A 19,430-nucleotide genomic window follows, 5' to 3' on the forward strand; every position below is an offset into this window, starting at 1 on the left:
ATTCAATTCTGTCCCTAATACCTTGGTTCCTCATTGGCCCGAGTTCCTGGTGGTGGGGCTGGGGTTCCCCAGTTTGGGTGTGCTCATTAACCAGTTCCCACTGCAGCAAACACCAAGTCTATACACATCAGGTGTTCACCTTTCATTTGCTGACTGAGTGCATTTCTGCTTTGAAAGGCTGCACATTTCCCTCTGCTTGGCTGGCCTGAAATCTTCCACTGCATGACAGGTAGTAATTAACTACTGAAAGAAAGGCACAAATACTTCCTTTTAAACATTGACATTATATCCATCCAGTGAAAGACAGGGATAGAGGCAAGCACAGAGAGTTCAGGAAATGCAGAATTTCCTTGAAATAATTTCATTGAAAATTAACAAGTTGATTATTGTGAAAACAGATTCCAATTTACACATAATGGCCAATCATCTAGCTTTCCTGGCCTTTGATGACGCCCTGCCTTCCCAGGGAGAGCTGCTGTTTTACAGCACCATGATGGCTATCAAGGGCTTCTTGGGTTAATTTGCCTTTCAGACTTCAACCGCTGAAAGATAATACATTTAACTCAATTATAAGCATTCTTCTTGTTCACAGTATATTCCTTCTGGCCTGGCAGTCCTGCCTCAATACTTCTACCCTGCCCATTCCTCATTTAAGAGCACCATAACTGAGTTTCTATAGTCGGGCAGCTTACACAGGATCCCCCTATTGGCACCGAGAGCAGGGCAATTACAAAGCCTGTGTCCAGGAGTGGTTTACCACTCCAGGGAGAGTTCCTGGCCACACAGAGGCAGGGAGGTTTCCTCCACAGACCAGCAGCAAGAGCATCGGAAGCCTGGCGCTCAGGTGGCCTCTGTGGGTTACCTTGTCTAGACTTGAAAGGCCGGTCTGCAGGCACTGGAGGGAGAGAGGAGTCCTCAGCTTTGTGTCTGCTTTTAAATAATCCTCCCTCTCCTATGCACACGCCTGTTTCCCCAGGTGTTGGCTTATTGACTGATTTGAAAATCCCCAGTTTGTTTGTTTGGTTTTTCCAGACAGGGCTTCCTTCTGTAGCCCTGGCTGTCCTGGAACTCACTCTGTAGACCAGGCTGGCCTTGAACTCAGAGATCCGGAGCCCCCCTGCCTCTGCCTCCTAAATTGCTGAGATTAAAGGTGTGTGCCACCACCCCCTGGCTAAATCCCCAGGTGTTCATTTCTTATTTTATTTTTTAATTTTTAGAGATATGGGCTAAAAACCATAGGGCACTAAGTTGCCTTTGCTTTCAGAGAAACACCCCATGCTCCCTGCCCTCACTTCCACTTTCTTCTGCAAAATCCTTTTCTTGGTCTTGTCCTTTGGATGTCCCCTTCCAGGCTACTGTGACAAAGTTCTTCATACTTTTCTTACAAGACTTTTTTTTTTTTTTAATCCCTTCTGTTGGCAGGGAATTGACTCATGAATAAATGGATAATAATAACGGCTGACATTTTTGGAGCGCTGACTATTTGGCAGGCACTAAGCCGGGGGATTTGCTCGCATTATCTCACTTGATCCTCTCAACAGCTTTGTGATAAAGCCCACTACACAAAGGAAGAGCTAAAGCTGGGAGAGTTAAGTAGCTTGTCCTAGGCCATAGAATTCGGAAACAGACCTGTTTAGGGAGATTCAACACAGGGGATGGGAAATGGCCTTGCAGTGGGAATTCCAGGACTCCGAGTCACACAGAATTGGTGGCAGGTCAAAAAGCTAATGCTGCTTGCTTTTGCTTGAAGGGGTGTCAAGTGATCACTGCAGGGCTAATTTCCCCTGGGCAGCAAACGGACTCAAGCTGCCCACTCTGCCCCTGGGGACAGTTTTCGTCTGCTGCCCTGGATTCCAGCCTCTGTGGCACACTGGGATGGTCCCTGTCAGCATATGCATGTGCTTAGCATGTCTGATGGATTTAATAATCCATAATTTATTTATTAATAAGCAGATTAATAAGTAGCCTCTATGATGGTGTGACCTAGTCTTGAGGGGTTTTTTTAATGATTTATTTTTAATATTTTAAAGTTATGTGTATGTGTGTGTGTATGTGTCTATGTCTGGGTATGTACATGTGAGTGCAGGAGCCTGTGGAGGCCAGAGGCTTCAGATCTCCCTGGAGCTGTAGGCACAGTGGGTTGTGAGCTGCCTGGCATGGGTGCTGGGAAATGAACTGGGTTCCTCGGCAAGCGCAACACACACTCTTAGCTGCTGGGCCATCTTGCCAGTCCCTGGCATAATAAGGACTTTTACAAGTCCCCAAGGGGTGCCAGGGGGCCAAGTGTGGGAACCACTGGCTGAGATGCAGAGTGTGGTTAAGGCACCTTGGTGGGGAAGCAGGGCAGAGATAAACCCATGGGGCCTTCTGTGACAGAGATGTGTCCCACAGAAACTGCCGTGGGCCAGTTGCTGTTGAAGTCGGTTCGGTGGAACCTTGCTCTGCCTTCTGCTTTGGTCTGGCGAGCACACTGCTCTTGTTCACTGCCTCGGGGAAACAATTGCTATTTTGGTCCCTGGCTTCCCTGGGAAAGGTTAAAAAAAGAAGTTCAGAACCCTGGGCCCTGCTCTCCGTTCCCCTTAGCTGAGGCTCCCTTTTTGGGGGTCAGCTTTGTTGTCCGATCTCACTTGTTCCTTCTCTTGCTCTCTTCAATTTTCTCACTTAACCACATATCTCATCTGTCTCCCTGACTAAAATTTGACAAGCTCGATTAAAAAAAAAAAAAAAACAACCCACAACTTTTTCTTTTTGTAATTTTAGAAAAACAAATGCTCACATGTCTTTTATGTACTCTTCTAATTGGGAATTTACAAGTTCTTCTCTCCCTTATGAAATCCTGTCCCCTCCACTATACCATTTCCTGTGCCCCTGTTGGACCTGTTCACCTAATTATTCTTCGCTCTGTATCCTGATCGCCCACCCCAGGGAACAGCACTGCCTGTCTTCCCTCTAGGGTGGATCATAAAACACTGCAAGGATTCGTAACTCCCCTTGCATGTTACCATTATTCCATTTGGTGTTTAACTGTACTGAACATATTGAAAGGTTGAAAGAGACATTACTATTTTGGTTATTTATCTGTTGCCGAATGTGCATGCAAAGACGAAGCCTTCCTTTCAAGGATCGGCAACAGCAGCCAGGGCTCTGGGGCTGCAGAGACGGCTCACAGCAATTATGGGATCATTTCCATTTCACAACTTGTTAATTTGTCCTTGTTTGGACAATGTTAAAAAACGATAATGGTGGTTTCAGTGAAGAGGCAGGCATGAAGAGGTAAGGAAAAGAACGCAGAGGCTAGGAATGGGTGCAGGGTCAGAGCGCAAAACCAGTTCAGGTGTTACCAGTAGACGTGAGGATACCGGCCCAGCCATGGCAGGGACTCACACCAAGATGTGTGGGTGGAGAAACAATTCTCTGGGCAAAAAAAAAAAAAAAAAAACCACTGTGAAAGGGAAGAATGGAAGAGTGGGGAGAGGATACATTGTAACAGAACAAAGACGATTCCTAGGCACGCAGGGGAACAGTCAAAGGAACAGAAACCCAGGACTCAGTTGCCAGTTACAAAGGCTCACCTTCACACTTACAAATAAACACTGACGTGGTTGAACACCTGGCTGGAGACCAGTCATTCTCCAAATCAGGAACTTTCTGCAGATCGGTGGGACACAGCCGCTGCTGAAGGAACGCACAGTGCCAGAAGATGGCACCATTGTCAACGTTTGCAGGGAAAGTGGGCTGAAGGCTTGCATTTCTAGCCATTTCTGTGTGGCTCAGCCAAACAGAATGTACTTAAAGGACGGTTGTGTGTAGATTTCTGTGCTAAGGGTATCCTGTAAATGACAACAAAATGTTCCAAACCAGTTTGGTACTCCCGGAAGGCGGCACAGGGCAGGTGCGTTGGCTCTGTACATTCACTTTTTACCTAGTGGTTGCACAGTTCACTTGCTGCGAGATACTGGCGTTTGATTTCAGTGAGATTTTCAGTTCATCTTTTCCCTCACACTGGCAAAATATGTTTCCAGCTGATGGGGGCAAGTGACAGACTAATTGCATGACATTTCTAAGTTTGTATTGTTGGAAATCTATAGACATAATTGTGCCGCTCTTATTTGAGGGGGTTAAAGATCTACTCTCTGGTGCGAGCCCACCATGCTCTCCAGCTGTGGTAGGATGTATTTATCACTGTCGAGCTTGAGACAGAAATCTGGATTTTTATCTCATTTGCAGCGACTCTGAGGCAAACCATGCCTCCCTGTTGAGATTCCTGCATAGAAATACGTTTCTCAAGTCATTCTTTCCAGCTTAAACACATTAAACCCAGCAAGTTAGACCTGCAGAATAATTTCTGGACCTAAAAGAGAAATAACGGGGAAGATGTGACACTAGCCCTTTCTTTTCTTTTAGCTGTGTGCATGTTCTAGGTGTCAGCAGAAAATAGGGAGTGAGGTCAAGGTCAGAAGCAAGGCGCATAAAAGACATTATTAACGCTTTTGGTTAATTGAACTTCATACTGAATACTGTATTCAGTCAATCCCTCATTCAGCATAATTCCAAAGATATATCCTTTAAAAATTCGCAAACTGCATATTGGAAAACAACTTTTAAAAATTAGCTAGTAATTAAAGCATATGACACATGCTGCCAAGCCTTTGAACAAAATGATCCAAAATTGCATTTGGTAGTCTTCTAAACAAGTCCAGGTAAGCGTTCGGGATTTCTTCACACAGGTGGGTCCCTTTTATCACAGCCACATGTGGCTCAGGCCTCTCACAAGGGAATTCTTGATCCTGTGGGTTAATAATTATTTCAGCAGCATTTCCTACGAATCTTTCCTAGCCTAACTGTGGCTCCTGCTTCAGCTCTCCTGGGTTCTGTAGCAGCAGATGGGGTGTGAGACTGTTGACTACTGCGTCCCACAGCCCTCCTCTTGGTAAACTACTAGATTATTTATGAATCAGGAAAGTTTCAAAGAAGGCCCCATATGATGACTGCTCACGGAAGAATGTGCAGCATGGAGACTGTTAGTCACATTTACGGGCTTGTTGGGCAGAACTTTTAGCATTTCAGAGTCTGGATTTGTCAACTGGTTAATATGCCTGTCACTCTGCACCCTGTACTCACAAGACCTTGTCATACAGATTGCAGTGACTATCCTCAAGAAACAGGTAATAGTGCGTATACGACACTGGAGAATAATAGTAAATTGGTTATAAGAGTTTTTATAAACATTGTGTGGCTGTGCCAGATAATTCAAGATCAAATGTGATTCAGAAACTGCTTCAAATAATTTTAACTTGACTTTATTTATACTAATCTTTGTAGGAAAATAACTTTTTTTTTTTTTTTGCAACAACCCAGTACAGGGCACGAATAGGCATCTTTTGTCATTGAACTTGACATTTCCGATTGTTGGTTTGAAAGACAGGTAGGAATAAATGTGGGGAGAGAATGGCACGAAATTATATATGTTTAAAATGTATTTGATTCATCTTTATTTTTCAAATGGCTTCCATATTCTAAATAGAAGCAATTTTCTGCATGTGTGAAGTAGACGCAAGGATAGTTGCTCTGATAGGCTTTTACAGAGATGTAAGAAAGACAAAAATCCAACCAAACAAGGCAGAACTCCTCACTAAAATAAGTCCCGGGAAGAAGCCGAACCTTGCCTTGCATGCCCACCTTTTCTGCCATGTAGCTCTATGCGTTGTGACAGCAGCATACTCATCAGGACTCTGACAAGAAACATCTGTACTAAAATGTCACCCAGTACAGTTGTTTGGGGGCTGAATAGGAGCAAGTGTGTGTGTGTGTGTGTGTGTGTGTGTGTGTGTGAGAGAGAGAGAGAGAGAGAGAGAGAGAGAGAGAGAGAGAGAGCGCGCTAGATACACAGTCTATCAACAACACAGTGTTGCTTGTGAACAGGGTAAATCGCTGCTGTCCCCAGTTGCGTCCCTGATATCTCCATGGTGAAGCTGACTTCACCAGCAACAGTAACTGCTGCAGAGCTCCACAGGAAGGAGTCTGTGACACTTGCACTTTATAACAACTCCAAGACTGAAATTTCCTACCCTGTGGAATAGAAGCAGCCAGGAAATAGAATTCCAAGGACCTCAGCACATTAACAAGTGAATCAAACTGATCCAGTCACACAGGTAGCCAGGGAGAACTGGAAACTCTGAGGAAGGTGCTCACAGGAGCCCTGCTTTCCCTGGGAGTTTTCCCTGCTCAGACCTGTGCTGTGTCGCTTCCTAGTGATTTCTTCCTGTGAAAGTGTAGTTACTGGGACGCACACTGACTGTGTGTATCTGTTCCGCAGCCTCTGTGCTGGAGCTTTAGACCGAAATGGGTTGTACTCATAAAAGAAATCAACACGTTGGATGAAGAAAAGAATTCTAAACAAAGCCAAAACAAAGCCAGAACATTCTCTACCAGAAAACAGCTCTGCTCTTTTTTCCTGAAAGTAAAAGTTTCAAACCTTAAGCATTTTAGTGTATTTGCTGTTAAATTACTCTCTTTCCTCCCAAATTGTTGTACCCCTTAAAATGTCCCGGAAAATCATGTATTATCTTTCAAGATGTAGCAAATATTTGCAACTGCGCTGATGGTCAGCTTTGGCTGTAACATGGGGATGACTACAGTTTAAATATACATAGATAATTTTATGGTGTTTATACATTTACTTTAATAAGGCTTTCGCATTATACCTAATTTTATGTAAATGTTATTCAGATTTCCATCCGAGAGTTTTCGGGGGGAGGTTAAAAGGGCGCTTTCCCACTCAAATTAAGCAGTGACAAATATTATGACTTTTAAAATTGTTCTAAATGGCTGGGTTTGTTTACTAGGCTTGTGTTTACACAACATATTTTAACTCTTTAAATGAAACCTAATTTCGTAATGAAAGCCACAGTCAAAAAATAGGCCTGGGAATCTCACAAATCCAATATTGTGTTCTTTGTAAATGCCTTTCTGTGAGTTTTATTTAATGAAACAAAGTGCTATCACATTTAGAAAAATCAAGGAGAATAAAAATTAATCCAAAGGTTTAGATTATTTCCCCAGATGCCATATCTTATAATAAAAAATTACCCTGAAGATTTATGCTTAAAATGGAGAAGTAGTTTTAATATTTATGGAGAACATATATTTACTGAAAATACATGTTGTGGATAGAGGTAAATTGGCAAAGACTATTTTTGGGTTTAAAAATTACTTCAGAAAATGGTATTTTGAGACAGGAAAGGGAGAAATTAGTAATGGTTCCCCTAAGCCAGGACCACCATGCTTCTATATGTCACCTTCACAGAACTGGTCAGTGCAGTGAGTGGGCAAAGAGAGGCTCTGACCGAAACCCCTGCTAAAAATTCAGAACTGCATTTCAGAACCAAGTATTAATAGAATAAACTTAATTTAGTTTCCCACAAGAGCAGCTGCATTTCTATTTAATTATGGGTTTTCAACAGTAGTAATTTTTCCTTGACCTACTCAATCTCAAAAGTCAGGAAATTGCTTCTTTTTAAAAACTGACAATGGCGCGGTGTGTTTCCAAAGGGAAAAAAAAAGGCAAATTACAGAAAACCATTAGTTTAAGCATATTTAAAGAGCCAGGAAGAAGTTTTGACAGAAAACTTAGCAAAATATGAAGTGAAGTTATACATTGATTATATTGTATGGTAAAGCATATATGTTCAGTTGTTATAATATTTCATTTTTAAAGTAAAATAAAAATGTGTTGAATGATTATAAAAAGCCCAAATGCATTAAAGATGACTTAGTTCTTGCTCTTTGGTGGGGATATATAATTATAAATTTAGATATTTCATCTGTATCCTGTGCACCAGATGAACAGAATAAGGTATTTTCAAAGAGGAAAGTCTAGCTTGTGAAGAAGTGATGGGCAGGCCAGCAAGCTTAGGGAAAGAAATGTCAGCCCCAGAAGTTATTGAGAGATAAAGAGCGAGATACATTTTTGATTTAAATTGTTAAATGACATTGAAAAGTGTAAATATGGTTTTTTCCAAATGAAAAGCAGAAAGTCTTGGTTTAATAAGACAGACCAAAATCAAAGCAGAAGGATTTTAAAAATTAAAGGAGATTTTATATAATATGCTTTTATCAAACTATTAAGCTTTTTTTGTGGCATGTGAACAATTTGGGGCTTTGAGATTTTAACTGATCTCAGAAAGAAAAATTCAATAGGATAAATCAAATTGCAATTTAATTTTTTCAAACCTCTTTTTTTTTTTTTTTAATATGAGTGCATTGAGATTTCTCCTGATTCCTACATGGAGTTATCGTGCCATTGCTTAGAAAGGAGTTAAACCCAGGGAAAGGTTATTCTTTTTGAGTCTTAGTTATTAATAATTTTCTTTTCATCATTTGTGGTAACAACAGAAATTATATCTTCATAGCAAAATATGGTTTCAATACTCAGGTTAATTAAAGGGGCCGAGTTACACACTCTGAGCCATTGGCCCCATCAGGAAGTCAAAGGGAGCTTTTAATAAACAGCAGAGCTATTGAAACATTCACTACTTTGATCTCTGCTAATTTTGATAGAGTTGATATCCATCTGATGACCCAGAAGTCCTTTCTAAGTGCAAAAACTCAGGTCTCCCTGCAAGTCAGAGTTCCCAATTACTGTAATCTTTATATGGGAACACGCTTTGCGTTATGCTTACTGTCCCCCTTAGAATGCCATCAAATCGTAGATTGCGTAGTTTGCTTAGGGAATACCTCTGCTGTACTCCACCGCTGCTTGTGAGCAAGCCGGGTGGCACTCTAATGCTTAACAGCTTCTTCAGAGACTTTGAATTAAAAATGCTAACATTTGACAAAAATTTTAAAAAAAATCAATCAATCAATCAATCAATCAATCAATCAATCAATAAAGGCTCTTTAGAATCCTTCCTGGGATACAAGTTCATGTAAAGAGGATTCAATGCAGTCCTGAAGGCAGGAAAATCTGACTAGAAAAATAATACAGATTTACACCCAAATTCCTATAAATTAGCAATCCATAACTGCCTTAGCTGTAACTGGAAATACGGTGTACTGCTCTCATGAACTGCTGAGCCACAGAAGCAAGGCAGAGTGTGTCAGAGACCTGGCAAAGGAAGTCCTCCCGATGGAAAGAAGCACCGATCTAATGCAAGCATGCACGTCTTAATTTGTTGAGACATAATAAAATTAAAGATACATGTGAAAATGGGCTATCGGTATAACTGGACAGGGAACTGGATTATATTTTAAAAGTCCAGAAAACTAGTTGTAGTGTTTGGGCAGTGTATGCCTTGTCTTGTAAAAGTTAAGAAGCTGGAGGCCGATGGATAAAACGTCCTTTGAGTTTCTTGTTTAGATATATTCTTATGTTTCAGCTAATTGTTCCTATATTACCTATCTGTGTTATATGCCCAACTTTTAAAAAATATTAGACATCTTGGCACCCACAGATGAAAGGTTGTCTGGAGAGGAAAGAGTCCAGTTAGGGGCTTTGGAGAGCCGAAATGGAATTGCTGGAGTGAGATTTATAGGCACTACCAACACAAATGGGGGAGGTGTAGAGAGACCAGGATCACAGAACAACAATAGACATTCCAAAGTAAGAAAGGCTCTCCCTCCTCCTTACCAAAACAAGACCAAAGAAAAGCAGGAATGAAACAGAGCCAGAGCAAGAGTGAGAAATGTGGGCCCTCTCCTCGCACAGGAGGCTTGCCACAGATGTCTCCCTGAAGATCACGAGAATTCCCATCTCTTACATACTACGCTTTGTAACCACACACACACACACACACACACACACACACACACACACACACACACACACACACAATCTATAAAGACATCATTAAAATGTCAAGGCAAGCAGGAAAGGGTCTCGGCAAGCAGGCGCACAGTGGTTAGGTCAGGGCCTTGTACAAGCCGGAGGGGTCAGACTGAGAGTGGAGGGAAGCTGAGAGCCGGAAGCTGAGGGGAGGAAAAGAGAGGTGAACCGAGCAAGGGGCCGGGTGATGAACGCGGTGTGCATTGTCCATTTAGCATCCATCATCCCTAGCTTTTACCTTTAGTCCTTATGAAAATGAAATAAAAAAATATCCTTCACAGCCACGGAAGACACACTTTATGATTTCATGGCCGTACTTCGACTGGCGAAGGCCACATTTCTTTAGTTCTACGCCCGCCACTGTAAGCTCCTAGGGCTGGTGCTCTTACTCCACCGGTTATTGGTGTCTGGCGGAAGGCGAGACATTAGTAGATCCCGGTCTTCAGCTTCCATTATTTTCTTCTTCATTTGCTGGGAAGCAGCGGCTGTCCGCTGAGTACCTGTAGACTGCACTAACTGAATCCCAGCTGCGGCGGTTTGGTTTAACACTTTTCCTTGTGGGTTCTTGTACTGAGTCTATTTAAGACTGTACTAAAATAGTGTTTGCCGGTGTCCGATGAAAGATGTTCTGATAAGGGGCCCGATACAGCTTCTTGATAAAGACACCATGTGGGAATGAGACTCTAGGCATCTAAGTCAGGAGAGCTAAGTCTGTTTGGGAGGATGGGCTTGAACAGGTCTGGATTCCAGAATAGATGGTGGGCTCCAGTAGCAGATATTAATAGCCAGCGTCAAATTTATTTCTAAATATAAACTGAAAAGATCAGATACAAGATCTAGGAAAGATCACTTAATTTTAGGAATAGCTGTTATTGTAATACGAATTCCAGTAGCTATTATTGCTATAACAGCTAATTATTAGTAGTAATTAAGCTAATATTTTTCTTGATATAACGGGATCCCAGGTGACTCATAAGAAGAGATCGGAATTTGGGGTTAATTTCTGAATAATGTAGAAACATTTCAACTTGTAATTCTCCTTGTGCATTTGTTTCTTTTTTTTTTTTTTTTTTTTTTTTTTGGTTTTTCGAGACAGGGTTTCTCTGTGTAGCTTTGCGCCTTTCCTGGAACTCACTTGGTAGCCCAGGCTGGCCTCGAACTCACAAGAGATCCACCTGGCTCTGCCTCCCAAGTGCTGGGATTAAAGGCGTGCGCCACCACCGCCCGGCTCATTTGTTTCTTTTAACTTTAGCATGCTGAGAAAAACTACAAACAACGGCCGCTGTCTTTCCCACTCTTTTCATGTGGCTCCTGTCCCCTTCTTCCCAGACATTGTCTCCCCTCTGGGCCTGTAGGTAGATTTGCCATTGGGCTTGGATGCATTTGGAGATGGAGACCTTCGACTTCCTTCTTATTTCCAAATTTTTCTCTCTTTAGTGTCTGCATTTAAATCAGCTTGAGTTCCAGAGCGTATTTTGTCCTAAGAATATTTTCTAAAGGCGTATAGGTTGGGAGTAAGTTTATAAAATGAAAAAAAAAATTAGTTGTTATTGGGGTATCATGTTTATAAATTAAGTCTGATATTCTCATTCATTTGACTTGCAATTTCAAAATATTTAGGTTCATTTCAAATACTATTTTTTTTAGCCTAAAAAAAAGCTTGAACATTAAGCTTTCACATTTTGCTTTCAGATCCATCATCCTGCACTGTTTGGTTAATGCTGTAAAAACTAAATCCTCACCAAACTTCAAGAGCATAGCAGCCTTGTTTTATTCAGCTGTTGCTCTGGAGCCAAAAACTTAGTCTCATCACATGAAATTTGCGAGTTTAATACTTCACCATCTTGATGTGGTAATTTTATTGACTTTGCACACTTTTATTTGTTTAAATATTTTTTTTAAAATAGGAAATCATTCCATACAGAGGAATTTTATTATTTAATATTCTCCAAACATTTGTAAAAGTGTAGGACGTGAAAGAAATAGCTCCCCTCACCCTCCTTGAAACTCCTCAACGAATCAAAACCAAACCTATTCTCACAGGTCACACTAACTAGGGAAATGTGGCTTTGGGAACTAGATACAGTGAACCCCTCCCCAGACAGGAAAACTGAATAATAAAGATGAAGAAAATGCTCTTAGTGGCACGTGACAGTTTTCTTTCCTTTCGCCTGGCATTCCAGCCTGAGGTCATCTGTAATAACAGTGGAATGACCTTTCAACGAATTAATAAAAACTTGCTCAAAATAGCAGCAATTGTTTGGAATTTAGTGGGCATCTTTTGCTACTAACATGTTTTTATAAATCTGAAAGCAAAGGCATACTAGTGTTTCTGGACTCTCTCCATGATTTCTGATATAACTACCTTTTGTGGAAAGGCAAAGCTTGGCAAAATCTAGTCCAGGAATTTGGGGGAGGAGGTCTGGAGTTCATACGAGTAGGTCTTGAACATAGGGTTTTCTTAATATTACTTTCACATTTTAGTGACAGATTGATTTTGTATTAAATCGATATATCCCTTGATTTTTTTTTTCTAGCACTAAATATTGGTAGACAAGGAAAATACTGTCCTGGTAACAGGCTTCTAAGGGCAGTTTTGGTTTATACCTGAGTGAGAAATCTAATCTCAAGAGAGAAAAGTGGCCTGGAGACCTCTTTGTGCGAAGCGTCTCAACATATTGCCGCCTGTTAGAGTGTACCGAACACATGTACTTCTGTTTAGTAATATTTTGGGGAGCTGAGACTTAGGGAAGAAAAGGCTGCAGTATTTTTCCAGCTAATTCTAGAGTTTCCTGTGCTTAGTTATTTATCTGTGCTGTGGTGAACATGCATTATTTGTAAGGACATTTGCAGCTTAACATTTCCTTTTTCGTTTAGCTGTGGTTTTTAGACCTTTGAGTTTTCTTTCCTTTAGCTTTTGGGAAAACCAGATAAGTGCAAGTTTCCTCCACGACACCTCATGAAAACATTTTTTTTTTTAAAGAAAATGAAGAGTGAAACGAGTCTATATTTATTTGGAAGATCATCTGACTACTGCTAAATGCAGTAGCTCAATCTGAGAGTGAAATCTGTTTCACTGCTAAAAATTGCCAAGAGTTTTTTGACTAAGATTTGGGAATCTGCAGAAAATGTAAAAGTTTTTTTTTTTCTACAATAATCTGTTCAGTGAACAAGCTGTGAAAAATAGTTCTGTATTTTGTCCATGTGATACAGCAGACGGTGAATTTCCATTTTAAAGAACGATGTGAGTAGCTTCTGGCAGCCCATTCTATTGCCTTACTCCAATCTACTTACACTGAGTTACAACAATGCAGTTTATTATTTCTTTAAAGCAAAAAAATTAAATAAATAAATAAAACAACAAGGGATTTTTCTCCCCCACGGCTCAGCCCTACCCCTCTATCTGGGATCAGGAATGTGAGGGCATTTTGAAGCCTCATCAAATGTGTCTTGAAATACCACAGTCATATTAGGGAGACACCATTCTCTGCAGTTAATGCTTTGCACTGGAAAGGCTTTAGAAACAATTTATGGTTTCTTCCCAAGCATATTATTTTGAGGTAGGTGGTCCCATAATGAACAGTTATTATAAACGGTTAAAGGATAATTTTTTAAAAAGGTATAATTATGATTCTCATACTAACATAAAATGAACATGTGTTAAAGATTTTATTTAATTCATTAATAAACGAGGAAAGCAGTAAGATGTTACAACCTGCTTGAAGGAGAATTCAAAGCCACATTCACACAAACAGGCAAATACGGATGCTGAAATGGATTTACAAATGATGCGCACTTGGTCAGTATTTAAAGAGCAACAAGCAATTGCTTTCTGCAGGCCACACCTTGTTTGTGTTTCCATGAGGTAGAATCATTTGCATTACTAATTTTCTGAAACCCAGAGAGATGTAAAGTAGCTGAAAGACAAAGAAAGGCAGACACAGCCTGGAAGAGCGCCCTTGACAAGGGTCATTAACAAGGGCCCTTAATAATCTTTTTGCTTTATTTCAAAGTCTTCCCAAATTTTTCACTAAAGACCCAATTAAAAAGTCCATTTCCTACTCAAAGGAATCAGTTTTGCATCTGGGTTCATGGGTCCATTTTAAATCAGGCGTAGAGGACAATGTTTGGTGTTTAATAGGTAGTTCACACGTGTTGAATGGGTGAAGTTGTTCTTGTATATATATTCTAGTAACACTTCTAAAATAATCCAGTAGTGTAAGATTCTGAAAGAAACTCAAGGCAACATCAGCGCTTGGTGCACACCTTTCTCCTTCATTCCAAGGGTTTGTCCTTCCAGAGAGTGTAGTCCTCACTGTAATTTATTAAGCGGTGCTGTTTACTGTGCAAGAGAAGCCACGAGTCACAACAAAACTCACTATACGAGTTGATTAAGGGAAGGGAAGAGAAGGGGTGTGCACAGGCCTGTGGAATGACCGTGCAGGAAGAGAGGGGAGGAACAGGTGGAACCTGCTTGTATAGGTTCTCCCACCACATGTGTGTATCATGCACACTGATTACGTACGTGACCACGCTGTGCAGTGCAGGAATGACTAAGCATCTTGCTTGGCTACTGGACAGCGCATAGGAAGTCATGCAGCTGAAAGAATTCTAACACTCACCCCTCAGTAAGGAAACTTTTCTTTGCAGCAGAGGGAGACCATTTCAGAAAACTTCAAGAGATCAAAACGCGGAGATCTAGAGGCCCAGTCCCAACTGATACATTTACAGTCCAGTTTCTGGACCTGAGTTTCATGGCTCATTGCAGAAGAGGGAACGGGAAGAATGTAAGAGCCAAAGGAATGGAGTTGGCTGTGAGATCGTGTCTCCTAAAATGTCAGAAGTTTTATTCATAAAGTCTCAACAACACGGCTGCCTGAATATGACCCGGACAAGGACAACACCAATCGATATGCTGAAGCGGATGGAGGAGAGCTCTTGAGGCCTCAACCTACACAAAAACCTACAGGGAACTCATGGATACTGAGAGTGGGAACAGTCGTCTTCCCAGGGGAAGAGTTCACTGATTGAACACTCAATACCAAACCGTCAGCCCTGAAAACATACTTACAAGTAACGTTGTACAGACTGGGCAGGTTGTCTTTATGTATTTAGGAATCTATACATCTACCAACAACGAAAGAAAAAGAGGCCATGATTTGAAAGAGAGTAAGGGTAGGAACATTGGAAAGACTGGAGTGAGGAAAGGGAAGGGGAGATGATGGAATTGTATTACAACCTCATAAAAAATATTTGAGAATTTATTTTTACAGCTAATGAGGTACCTATGAAAGAGTAGAAATAAATAAATAGATAAACAAACAAACAAATAATAGATAGATAAATAAATAAATAAATAAATGTGAGCCTGAGTTAAATGTGTACTGTATTTCTGGTTTCCCCTGGAAAAGCTGTGACCCCCAGTGGATGAAATCAACGTTAAACTGACCGAGGTAGGAGGCTGAAGGAGGCTCAGTGGTTCACAGTGCTTGCTGCTCTTACAGGACCCAAGTTTGGTTCCCAGCACCCCCATGATCCCCACAACTGCTTGTAACTCTAGTTCCAGGGGATCCATTTCACACCCACACTCACACAGTGCTTGCTGCTCTTACAGGACCCAAGTTTGGTTCCTAGCACCTCCATGATCCCCACTACTGCTTGTAACTCTAGTTCCAGGGGATCCATTTCACACACACACCCACACAGTGCTTGCTGCTCTTACAGGACCCAAGTTTGGTTCCTAGCACCCCCATGATCCTCACAACTGCTTGTAACTCTAGTTCCAGGGGATCCAGTTCCCTTGTCCGGCTTCCCCAGCACCTGCATTCACGTGGTGCATATGCATGCACTCAGGCACACAGACATATACAATGTAATAAACACATAAGCTGCCCAGGGCAAAGGCCAGTCTTTTTGTTTCCCTGTGCACTGTGCTAGCTTCAGACTATTACAGAGCATAGGCAGTCAGTACTTGGCTTTTGAGAGTAGTTGCTGTCCCTGGAATTTATTTTTGTTTAGCCTTAAATTGCCCCAACTGGGTAACTACCCCAGGAACATGGATTCAGCCTTGTCAGGAAATCCCTGACGTCTGAGCAGTCTTTTGTGCTTATTGGTCTTCTGCCTAGAATTCTGCCACTGTTACTTCCTTCTTTGAGCTTATCAATAATTGCATTGTTCTCAATGGTCTGTGTACTCACTGGGAGAGGTAATGTTCCTTAATGGTTTTAGCCTTCTACATATCAGTGGGGAGAAGTTCTTTAATGGTAACTTTTGATATACTAGTCTATGAAAATTTTTGCAGGGGAAATGCAACTTCAAGACCATGTTTCCACAGTCTTATGGAATTTCCATGCATATTATTTCATTTAAACTTTATAATAATCCTGTAGCTTTTAGATGTGCAAAATAAACGTGGATTTCAGAAGTATTTTTCCCACTCTAGGCAGGTTCTCTTGCATAAAATAAATGGCTAACACAATTGGTTTGTTCTCAGCAACTGTTGGAAAGCTGGATGCTGGTCGCCACATTGTTTGTGTTGTGGTGGTCCATATCCTGCCTGCCAACAATAAATAACATGAAGCCCAAGCCACAGCCTGATTCATCTGCCAATTATAGGTGTGGTTTAAGCGTTTCCTCCTTCTCAGGTTTGACTGCTCCCACTGAGAAAGTTAGTTCCCTAAACACTTAAGTCTAGACTCATTGTCCTTTTTTGCTTTGGCACTGGTTATTTTCAGACGCAACAAAATTGAATTAGGATGTCCTGGGGCATCGGTTACCTATTATTGCTTTTGTAAGTCTCCATTAAAACACTATGTGCTTAGGAATGATAGCTGGATTTGTAAAAATAGTGTGACTTCAGCTAAGCATGTGAAATTGCCTGGCAATTCCCACTCTTAATATCTAGCATGACTTTGAACACATGACTTAATTTTCTAAAGTGCAAAGAAAACGGTTTTCTGTTGAAGGGACAGAGGCAATGTGGAGATTGGGTACAGTAAAGTAGTCTTAGCTAAAATAAATTATTTAAATATGAAGCATTATTACTAAGAAAAGGAATAAAGGACATGAGTTATGTTATGATTAAATTTGCTTTTAAACTCTTGAACCTGAAAGGCCAAATAAGTCTGCACTTATATATCATTTTGTGGACCATAGCTGTACATATCAAAAGTGATTTTGGAGGGATTTTTATTAAATAGATGAATAAATGTCGTGAAAACATTCCCAACTGGCTTTATTCTTCTTGGACCAGTAGATACAAATTTGGAAGGCCAGTTCATGGGGAGAACTCATTTAGATACATCCTCAAACAGCTATGAATTCAAATTCTAAAGCACTGATTGAAATGTTAGGTGGTCTCTGTGTGTGTGTGGGGTGTGTGTGTGTGTGTGTGGGTGTGTGTGTGTGGTGTGTACTGGTCTGTGGAGGGTGAAGGTTGGTACTTTCTGTTGTCATCTACCATTATCCAGTGTAGTTATTGAGGTAGATCTTTCCCTGAACCTGGTGTTTACTGACTCAACCGGCCAGAGAGCCTCAGGGATTTTTCTGTTTTCACCTCCCCAGGGCTGTGACAAGCTTGCATTGCTAAACCCAGATTTATGTGGGGGTGCAGGCAGGCCTTGGCTTCTCATGAAGCACTTTGTAGGCTGAGCCACCCCCACATCCTAGTTTGGAAATCCTTCATGTTAATTTATTTCAAAACATTTCCCACCCCCTTGTTATTTCCTTGCAATGAATTTTTATTTCCGTTTGTGTTTTCGCTGTGTTGACCCAAACCCTGGTCAATTTGGCCCGTCTGGAAGCTTTGCCACCTCCCTTATCACTTCCCCTCTTTTTAGGAAATCACTTCTCCGGTGAGAATGCTTCTCTGCAGTCCTCATGGAGAAACAGTCAGTCTTGATCAAGCAGGGCCCTTTCTAGCGTCCTCTCAGAAGTGACTTCCTATTCACTGGGTGATGAGCTCGCTCAGAAGAGCAGAGGCAGCCTGCAGGCTGTGATAAAGAGGCAGAGTCATCAGCAGCTCCAACCGGAAGTTGGGTAACCTGCTTTGTACTTTCTGTCTTTTGGTTCTTAGATCCTGCTCATCCTTAAATCCAGCCTTCCAGCTTCCTGTTTATTATTTTTTTAGGAAAGTTCCCCACTAATGCTCAAGGTCCGTTTTTACGTAGTTTAGGCTGTCAGAGCCGGTCCTGCTGCTTGCATCCACATACCATCTAAACCGTGCATTTGTGCTTCTGCAGAGCAGCCAGTTCACAACGTCCTAAGAACACGAGCTGGTTCTGGGTAACCACCGAGTTCTTCGCTGTTATCACATCACTCTTAGTACTACCACACTATATTGTAATTAGATTAGAAAGTAAGCTTTGGCTAGAATTTATCATCTGGGACAGCAAAAAGGCTTAGGGGTGAGATGCTTGCCATGGGAGATTGACCTGATGGCTGGAGCCTCATCTTGGACCCATGTAAGGTGGAGGAAAGAACTAAATCTACAAAGTTCTTTTCTGACTTCCACACACATCCCATGGTGCATGTGTGTCCACACATGTATCGTTCATACGTAGTAAAAGTAACAGAGAAAAACAGAATTTGAATTTGTTACTTTGACATCTATCTTGGTATTTAGAATGTAGTTGATATTCAATAATTATTTATCAATTGGGCTAAAACTAAATTAAATTTTAAATTTGGCATTGCTAAGCACAGTGTATACAATAACTTATTATGTTTAATTAAATTCACAGTTTAGTTGGATCACTATGTCTTATGTCCATATTAATATGAATAATGTAAAAATAAGTATTATGTTCTCTGACTTTAATACATTTGTGATTATATAGTGAAGAAAGGATGAACTAAACTTCCATTTAAATTTTCTTTCTGTGTACCTTTCTTTCACATGACTTTGATATTATATAGCATTGTACAATAGATGCACACTTGCTATTAAGACTGGCTTCTCTTAATCATGTGTGTGGTTTAACTTATTTTTCATTTGTTTGTTTGTGTGTGTGTCTGTGTGTGTGTTTCTCTGTGTGTATGTGTATATGTGATTGCAGTGCCCACAGAGATCAGAAGAGGCATCAGATCCTTGAGAACTGGAGTTAGCAGGAATTTGTTAGCATTCCAATACTGGCAGGAACTGAATTTACATCCTTAGAAGAACAGCAAGGGCTTCTTAAGGCAAGTTGCTTGCTCTAGAATGAATGTAGATCCTTTTATCACAAAACACATTGTGAAAGTCTGCTGAGTATTGATAAATATGGTGGCATAGAGTATTTGTTTAACTACATAAAGATGTGTTGCTTTTGTTAATGCTGCATTTGTTTAACTATGTAAAGATGTATTGCTGTTTCATCTTGCCTGCCTAAGGCACCTGATTGTTCTAGTAAAAAGCTGAATGGCCAGTAGCTAGTCAGAGGATGAATAGGCAGGGTTGGCAGGCAGAGAGAAAAGGGGGACCAGCCTGCTGACAGACAGCCATTCAGACACAGAGGAAGCAGGAAAGCAGAATGGACTTCATAGATGAGGTAAACAAGCCTCAGGGCAGCACATAGATTAACAAGAAATGGGTTAATTTACATTAAAGGAAAAAAGCTTGCTAGAAACA

The 19,430-nt window shown here is 41.0% G+C and overlaps 1 long non-coding RNA gene across 1 annotated transcript in view; it reads left to right on the forward strand.

Annotated features, from left to right (window-relative positions):
• The first annotated feature begins 3,630 nt into the window (after positions 1 to 3,630).
• The window catches only part of LOC128117529 (uncharacterized), a 28,457-nt gene continuing 12,657 nt past the window's right edge, over positions 3,631 to 19,430 (forward strand). The window contains exon 1 of the long non-coding RNA XR_008220834.1: positions 3,631 to 3,892. This is a non-coding gene — a long non-coding RNA (uncharacterized LOC128117529). The remainder of the gene's footprint in view (positions 3,893 to 19,430) is intronic.

Source organism: Peromyscus californicus, unplaced genomic scaffold, assembly GCF_007827085.1.
Source record: "Peromyscus californicus insignis strain IS unplaced genomic scaffold, ASM782708v3 Scaffold_21__1_contigs__length_65335640, whole genome shotgun sequence".
NCBI classification, from domain to species: domain Eukaryota; kingdom Metazoa; phylum Chordata; class Mammalia; order Rodentia; family Cricetidae; genus Peromyscus; species Peromyscus californicus.